Below are 9,070 nucleotides of genomic sequence, written 5' to 3'. Positions count from 1 at the left end.
AGAGCTTCTGAACAGCAAAAGAAACTATTAACAGAGTAAACAGACAACCTACAGAATGGGAGAAAATTTTTGCCAACTATGCATCTGACAATGGTCTAATATCTATAAGGAACTTAAACACATTTACAAAAAAAAAAAAAAACTCTATAGAAAAGTGGGCAAAGGACATGAATAGACACTTCTCAAAAGGAGACATTTATGTGACCAAAGATCGTATGAAAACAAGCTCAGCATCACTGACCTTTAGAGAAATGCAAGTCAAAACCACAATGAGATACCATCTTACACCAGTCAGAATGGCACATATTAAAAAGTCAAAAAATAACAGATGCTGGCAAAGTTATGAAGAGAAAGGAATGGTTATACACTGTTGGTGGGAGCATATATTAGTTCAACCATTGTGGAAGAAAGTGTGGAAGACAGAGATTCCTCAAAGACCTAAAGACAGAAATACCCTTCAACCCAGCAATCCCATGACTAGGTATATACCCAAAAGAATATAAATCATTGTATTATAAAGACACATACACATGTATGTTCATTGCAGGACTATTTACAATAGCAAAAACATGGAATAAACCTAAATGCCCATCAATGACCGATAGGATAAAGAAAACGTGGTACATATACACCGTGGAATACTATGCAGCCGTAAAAAAGAATGAGATCATGTCCTTTGCAGGGACATGGATGGAGCTGGAGGCCATTATCCATAGTAAACTAACACAGGAATAGAAAACCAGTAAGTCTCACTTATACGTGGGAACTAAGTGATGAGAACATGTGGACACAGGAAAGGGAACAACACACACTGGTGCCTATAAAAGGATAGAGACTGGGAGGAGGGAGAGAATCAGGAAAAATAACTAATGGGTGCTACGGTAGTACCCATTTAAGTTTACCTATGTAACAAACTTGCACATGTACACATGAACTTAAAAGAAAAGTTAAAAATTTCATTCGTTTTTCTATCTGTGTGAATACTTTTGCCTAGGTCCTTCGAAATTTACATTTTTTTAACTGCTCCCCATTGTGTCTTCTCTTAGAGGTGAAAAAGCTGAAGTTTTGCTAGTGAAGTCTGTGTCCTGAGTTGCAAACTGCTTTTCTTCATCTCGTCTCAATCTGAGCTTCCCTTTTCCCCAGTTAAAGGAGAATCTGTCCTCCCTGGCTTCTAGCTTTTATTGAATCAATTTTTTTCCTCTTTTTTTTTTGGCCTGGGTTTTCCTTTAATTACACCTTACACCATGGCCTCTCAAACTGGAGCCTATTTTCTTCCTTGGGAGAAGCAGAGGAGTATGAAGTTTATCAATCCTACTTATGATTTCATCCTTCTGTTATAGCTTCTCAGGTTGTGAGTTGTGATTTCATCCTTGTGCTACAACTTCTCAGGTTGTGAGTTGTGACTTCATTCATGTGTTACAGCTTTTCAGGTGGTGAGCGTGTGCCAAAGTTTTATTTCAAACTTACAATAGGGAAGAGGCTTCTAAGAAAGCCAGTTCAAAGATCTCCTCTTAGTAGAGGTATCTTATGGGGAAATGCATGGTTATGTAATCATTATTAGATTATATATTTTTAAAAAGCATTTATAGTTTAAGATCATTAAGCCTATTACAAGATGACTACAAGCTGGTGGTGTTACTCTAATTTCTCAAAAGGAGGTTTTTTTTTTTTTTTTTTTTTTAATGACAAGATCTCACTCTGTTGCCCAAGCTGGAATGCAGTGGTGTAATCATAGCTCGCTGCAGCCTTGATCTCAGGGGCTCAAGTGATCCCCCTACCTCAGCCTCCCTAGTTGCTGGGACTACAGGCATGTACCACCATGCCCAGCTAATTTTGTTTTGTTTATAAAAAATTTCCAGAAGAGACAATGTCTTTCTGTGTTCCTCAGGCTGGCCTCAAACTCCTGAGTTTACGTGATCCTCTCGCCTCGACCTCCCAAAGTGCTGAAATTAGAGGCATGAACCCGTGAGCCTGGACTCAAAAGGAGTTTGAATCTTGTGAGAGTTTATTAGAAAATTGCTTCAGCATTTTATTATGAATAATAGATATTTTCCTTAAGATCCTGCTAATTATATAACTCAGAGCTCTACCTCAGCTCAGATATGGGCAATTATCTCTCTCTGTCTCTCCTTTTTGTTTTTTTGATGGAGTAATTTTTTAAAGAACCATCTTGATCAAGAAAAAATTAGTCTTATTGCATTCTATCCTAAGTGTATTAATGGAGTTTGATGCTTAGTCACTTTTTACATCTTTCACAAGTGGTGGAAATTAGACATAGATTTAATTTGCACCATTACAATTGGCAGCAATATTTTTATCCACATTGTTAGTAGGCCATTAAGCTATTTTCTAGTTAAACTTTTTAAAATCAGTATATGTCTTACAACTGAATATATATACACTCCCATGAATACACCCACAGCCACCCTCCCCACCACGCCCAGTAGAGCCATTGTTGTATTGAAGGTAGGTTTTAAATAAACTTAAAAAGTACATATAGCATTATACAAAGTTGCCCATGTTGCTTTTCATTGTTAGCTTCCTGAAAGTAGGCTGCTTTTTGGGTTTCTTCATTGTTTAATCTCTTTCTTGTGCCTCAACTCTCAGCAGGGCAAGATAATATAGTCTAGTCTCCATCCTGTGAGAAACTCTCACTATTCGTTGATTGGAGTGAGAAAGGGGAAGGGAGGATTTTTTTCCTCCTTGGGTGGAGAAACAGGAGTGGCTGCGGCGCTGTACTCCAGATGGTATCCCTTCCTCTCAAACTGGTGATTCCTGGTTGCTTGGGAGCCTCTTCTCATGATGGAGATTCCCCCCATCCCTGTCTTGAGTTTGCAGTAGTTAATAACTCTATTCTCTCTTTCTTTGAGCGAGGCTACCTGAGTGTGTTTTTAATCCGTGAGTGTGGAGGAAGGGAAATTGCCTTCATTAGTTCAGCCTTGTTGTAAAAACAAAACAAAACAAAACAAGACCCTCCCCCCAGCCTCCCCCTAATCCTCTCCCCTACAAAAAAAACTATAGAAAAAAATCAAGTTTTACCCTGCCAAGGTGATTGGTTCTTAGTAGTACTCCGGGTTATTATTCTGTTAAAGATGTCTTTATCTCTTTTTTCTATCTGAATTATATTATAAAAAGTCTCCTTTTGGCCGGGGGCGTTGGCGCACACCTGTAATCCCAGAACTTTGGGAGGCCGAGGCAGGTGGATCACGAGGTCAAGAAATAGAGACCATCCTGGCCAACATGGTGAAACCCCGTCTCTACTAAAAATACAAAAATTAGCTGGGCGTGGTGGTTCATGCCTGTAGTCCCAGCTACTCGGGAGGCTGAGGCAGGAGAATTGCTTGAACCCCAGAAGGTGGAGGTTACAGTGAGCCGAGATCACACCACTGCACTCCAGCCTGGCGAGAGAGGTCCCCTTCTGCAATCCCTTAATCACAGACCAGGCTCCTGAAGGAGTAATGTAGGCTGACTAAAACCCCTGGAGTGCTGCATATTGTATGCCTCATAGTATTGGGTGTGGTGCTTGGCGCACACTTAGCAATGACATCACATTTCGCTAGTGGTGGGTGCGTGTGGCAAGGACTGGTGGCAGACAGGGCTTCTTATCAATATCACCACTGCCAGGAACTACTATTCCTCAATCTTGCTATTCTAGAAATGAGATTTTCTCAGTATAGGGGATAATTTGCTGCTCCATTGATGACTCATACTGACAAAATTCCCATGATTTTGATAGATATACATGAATGCCAATTAATTTATAATGGAGCACACCTGTTTGTAGTAACAAGAATACTCATAATCCTCTCTCCAAGACACCCTTCTTTCTAGTTAACCAGAAATCTGAAAAACTGAACTATTAATTATAGAGTAGCATGTATACCGGGCATCGGAACAAAAGTATAGAGTCAATATTTGGGGAAAATATTTTATCTAAGCTTTAGGAAATAAAAATGAAATCTCACTAGCCTATTTCTTTAGCAAAAGTTGTTTTACTGATTGCAGTTGATTAAGATAATTAGTGCCCAAGAGAAAATTGGAATTAGGAAGCAGATAAAAAGGGGAGGGAGCTTACTACTGCAAGAAAAATCATGACATGACCATCTTATTAGTGATTAAAATCCAGACACCCAAGGATTTTCTAAGAGCCCCAAACAAAATAATTATCAGCTAGAAATAGACAAAACAATCTTGCCTGGGCCTCAGATTTAAAATACAAAATAATCCTCAAGGAAGTAACTGTGAATAGAAGTAAAACATTACAAGAAACTACCTGAATATTAGAAATGTGATGAATTTTAAAAAGTGGTATAACTGAAAAAAATGACAAAACCCATTTTTTATTTTCTTTTTCTTTCTTTTATTTTTTTTCTTTTTTACAGAAAGAGAGCCTATTTTGAATGAATCTGTGCCAAGTTTGTTTAAAATGCCTACTTAAACAAGTGGGGATGTCAGAGTGTCTGTAATTACTATTTCTGAATTTCCTGTGAAGCCTATTTTGCAATACTGTGTTTGGGAGTCTTTTACCCCAGTTTGTGAGGAGATGAGGAATCAAAGGAAATAAGGAGGCATGAAAAAAGAAAAGAATTAAAAATATAAGAATAAGAGATCTGAACTGTACAAACACCTGAGATCATTAACATATGTAACAGATCCGTGTCATAAGAAAGTAATGTCTGAGCAGATAAATAATACAATTCATTTGATTTTTTTGGTCTGAGAATTAAATAATCATTGAATTTAATGAAAGGTAGACATTTAGACAAACTGGATGAAAAAGGAGGGAGGAAAAGTAAGGCTTTGAAGGAAAAAAAATCCAACTAGGCATCATAATCTTGGGAAAGAGAAATTATATAAACATCAACAAATTTGGATCTGCTATTGCATTTTATCTTTTACGTGTTAGTTATTTTGAAAGAAATGTCAAGTTATCTTTTGTTCCTTGCCTATAAAAATGGGAAAAAATATACTCTTGGAATGGAGATTATGTCATGCTTCGTGCTGTATCCTCAGCACCTAGAACAGCATGTAGCCTCAAGCAGGGCATCCAGGAATAATTTTTAACTAAATGAATAAAACAAGCGGTGAGTCTCACCTGACATCTTCAGGAGGATGTTAGGATCATCATGCTACATATGGTCAGAATGATGTACAATCATCAAAATTGTGTGAAAGAACTTCAAATCTGTAAACAACAGGTAAATGAGGAGCTCTGTTAGAGATGAAGCCACAGCTCAGTGGGAAGGAAAGTTGTCAATGCAGGTTGAGACTGGGCAGATCAGGACCTGACTGTGTAAAAAATGGTCACCTTCAATAATTGTTGGAGAAATGTAAATCAAAACCACAATGAGATGCCGTCTCACACCAGTCAGAATGGCTATTACTAAAATAATAATAATAAAAAAAACAAATACTAGCAAGGTTGCAGAGAAAAGAGAATGCTTATACACTGCTGGTGGGAGTATAAATTAGTTCAAGCATTATGGAAAGCAGTGTGGTTATTACTCAAAGACCTAAAGACAAAAATACCATTAAACCTAGCAATCCCATTACTGGGTATATATCGAAAGGAGTATAAATCATTCTACTATAAAGACACATACACTTGTGTGTTTATTGCAGCACTATTCACAATAATAAAGACATGGAATCAACCTAAATGCCCATCAGTGACAGACTGGATAAAGAAAATATGGTACATACAAAACCCCATCTCTACTAAAAATAGAAAAAAATTAACCTGGCATGGTGGCAGGTGCCTGTAGTCCCAGCTACTCGGGAGGCTGAGGCAGGAGAATGGCGTGAACCCAGGAGGAAGAGCTTGCAGTGAGCCGAGACTGCACTCCAGCCTGGGTGACAGAGCGAGACTCCATCTCAAAAAAAAAAAAGAAAAGTAAAGTAAAAGAAAACCTGGTACATATATACCATGGAATACTATGCAGCCATAAAAAGAACAAGATTATGTCCTTTGCAGCAACATGCATGGAGCTAGAGGCCATTATCCTTAGAAAACTAATGCAGGAACAGAAAACCAAATACTGCATGTTCTCACAAGTAGGAGTTAAATAACAAGAACATATGGACACATAGAGAGAAACAACACACACTGGGGTCTGCTGGATGGTGGAGGGTGTGAGGAGGGAGAAGGTCATAAAAAAATACCTACCGGGTACCATGCTTATTGCATGAATAATGAAATAATCTGTACACTAAACCCTGTGACATGAGTTTACCAATATAACAACCTGTACGTGTACTCCTGAACCTAACAAAAATTGGAAGAAAAAATGTCTAGGCAGACGAGTCATTGGAAAGCTCTTCATAAACAAGTTTTAGGAGAACTAAATTTATGTTTATACTGATTATAAGAACATGAAAATGATTTTTGTTTTTCTAGGAACAGAAACAAACAATCACTATTTAAAAAAGCAAACAAACACCACCTCTGGATTGATGGTTGTCAAAGAGAAACCTGCATATATTAAAATACTTGTGTTATTTTCACTGCTATCATACTGACAGACCTCACCACTTGTACTGACTTTGAAATAGCAATGAAGCAAGAGCAAAATGGTTTTATTTATTCATTTTTGGATGGGTGCTAAGGATATTTTTATCCATAGTCAAGAACTAATTTAAAAGCATATTATTTGGTATGGAGGTGGCATGAAATAAAAAGAATACTAAAAGTTTCTATTTGTTCAGTTAAAAATTGGGAACAGGCAAAGTAAATAACATATGTACCACAGTTACAGGTTATGGAAATTTAAGGAGAAAATAAATACCTAGGGAAAAGAAAGGAATAAACTCCATGAGAGAAAAAAGAAAAGGGATAAGAATGCTTGTAGGGGAGCAAACTTTCATCCTGAATGGGCCTGGCAGATGGTATCGGTGCTAACTGGCTGGATAGAGACTGAGGGGATGGAGACTTGTTCTGTCTGGAAGTACAGAAGTGACTCAGTGCTAGCTCTTTGCTCCTATGGGACTAGGACCTTGTGTTGCCAGATCTTGTGTGTTTTTAAGAGGCATCTGAAATATGGAATGTTTTCAACATTCATATTTTATTTAAGTGTTGACACCAATTATAGAGTTTGAGAAACAGGGAGGACTCCATACAAAAGTATATATTTGAGGGTTAGATTCTTTAAGGCAAAGAGAGAATGATGGAAAAAGGCATAGGAATTTTGAGGCAAGAGGGAAAAGTGGAAGGCAGCCAGGCAAGGAAAAGCAGAAGTGAAAAAGAGAGAGAGTAATTGAAATATAAAGGCCTTTATCTCTTGCTCACCCTACCTCGTCTCCATCTCCACACACCTGCTCATAAAGACAGGAAACACCCTTTCCAAAGCCTCAGCTCCTTAAATCAGCTCAAGCGTCTGCTCATTTGAGGCAGCATCATTTTCCTCTTCCTCACCAAGTTCTTGGGTGAAAATGTACACGATAACCTTTAAGTGGTGCCACCAGTTCCACAGGGAGCATCCACAAATTCTGCTGATGGTTTTGGACATTCTTTCAAAAGCTCCATACATTAGCCAGGCCTGGTAGCATGGGACTGTAGACCCAGCCACTAAGGAGGCTGAGACAGGAGGATCCCTTGAGCCAGAGGTTGAAGGCTGCAGTGAGCCTTGATTGTGCCACTGCACTCTAGACTGGGTGACAGAGTGAGAACCTATCTAAAAAAAAAAAAAAAAAAAAATTTTAAAATGTCCCTCAAAATTCTTTTTTAACTGGCCTAATAAAATTTGGTTGGTATATGACCTGATATTCTTTCTGGGCTTTCCAGTTCTTTCTAGTTGAGCTAGCTTTCTAGTCTTCGAAAGGTTCTTTCCTCTTATTTATCTCTCTCTTTATTTTCCCAATTTTTCCCCTCACTCCTTTCCTCCTTTCCTTTCTCCCTCCCTCCCTCCCCGCTTTCCCTTCCCTTCCCTTCCCTTCCTTCTCTCCTTTCTCCCTTTTTCCCTTCTCTACTTTAAAAAAATTCTTTCTCAAATAGCTCTCTTAAATGGAAAAATCTGCTTTCACATTCCCTTAGCCTTGCTGCATACGCAGACACACAGGCTTGGCATTTAAAATCTGACATACATTTATCTTGGGTTTACAATGAACTCTTCACAAATGTTTTTCAGCTTCCTGTGGGTTATTGAATTTTTAAATGCTATTATGCAATTTTTCCCCTGACTAATCTTTACAGATTTTTCATGTTCTTCTTCTATAATTAAATAACTAGGATGGACATTTTTTTCAGTTTGCTTTCTCTCTTTCACTGGTTTGCTCAATTTAGGTGGCATCATCACGAATATGTATCTAGGCCTCACACCATAATGCACTGTGTAAGGTGATGGTGATCTAGGGAACACTATGATACTGTTCTTGTTCTCAAGTTGTCTGTAATCAATTTGGGATTCATCAAGATGGGGAGACAAGATACCATGAAAAGATAAATGATGATAGAGACTCTTATATGCCAGAGTGCTGAATTTAAAAAATTAATAAATAAAAAATTATTTTGCCTGGGATAATCAGAGGAGGAAGGATAGAAGCAAACACTCATTGAGCGTTTACTATGTGCTAGGCATTTCCCATGTGCCATTTTTCTTTTCTGTGTTTTTTTTTTTTTTTTTCCTTCGACAGTTTCACCCTTGTTGCCCATGCTGGAGTGCAATGGCATGGTCTCTGCTCATTGCAACCTCCACCTCCCAGGTTCAAGCAATTCTCCTGCCTCATTCTCCCAGGTAGCTGGGATTACCAGGTGCCTGCCACCATGCCCGGCTAATTTTTTTTATTTTTAGTAGAGATGGGGTGTTACCATGGTGGCCAGGCTGGCCATTTTCATTACTTAACTTTTTCAAAAAACTGGTGTAGTTTATAATGTTTTTCAAAATGATGAATCTAAGACTCAGAGAGATCAAAGTGACTTTTCTAAGAACACAGAGTTAGTAAATTGAAGATCCAGGATCTGAAAGAGTCATGACATGTTTGGGAGTCTGAGAGAGGAAGAGGATCCTTATGGGGTCTAGGAGAGAGAAAAGTTTCAGTGATAAAAAGTGGATTGTACAATGCTTGGAATGCCAAC

The sequence above is a fragment of the Macaca mulatta genome, chromosome 5, assembly GCF_049350105.2.
Source record: "Macaca mulatta isolate MMU2019108-1 chromosome 5, T2T-MMU8v2.0, whole genome shotgun sequence".
Classification (NCBI taxonomy): Eukaryota; Metazoa; Chordata; class Mammalia; order Primates; family Cercopithecidae; genus Macaca; species Macaca mulatta.
This window is presented reverse-complemented; position numbering follows the sequence as displayed.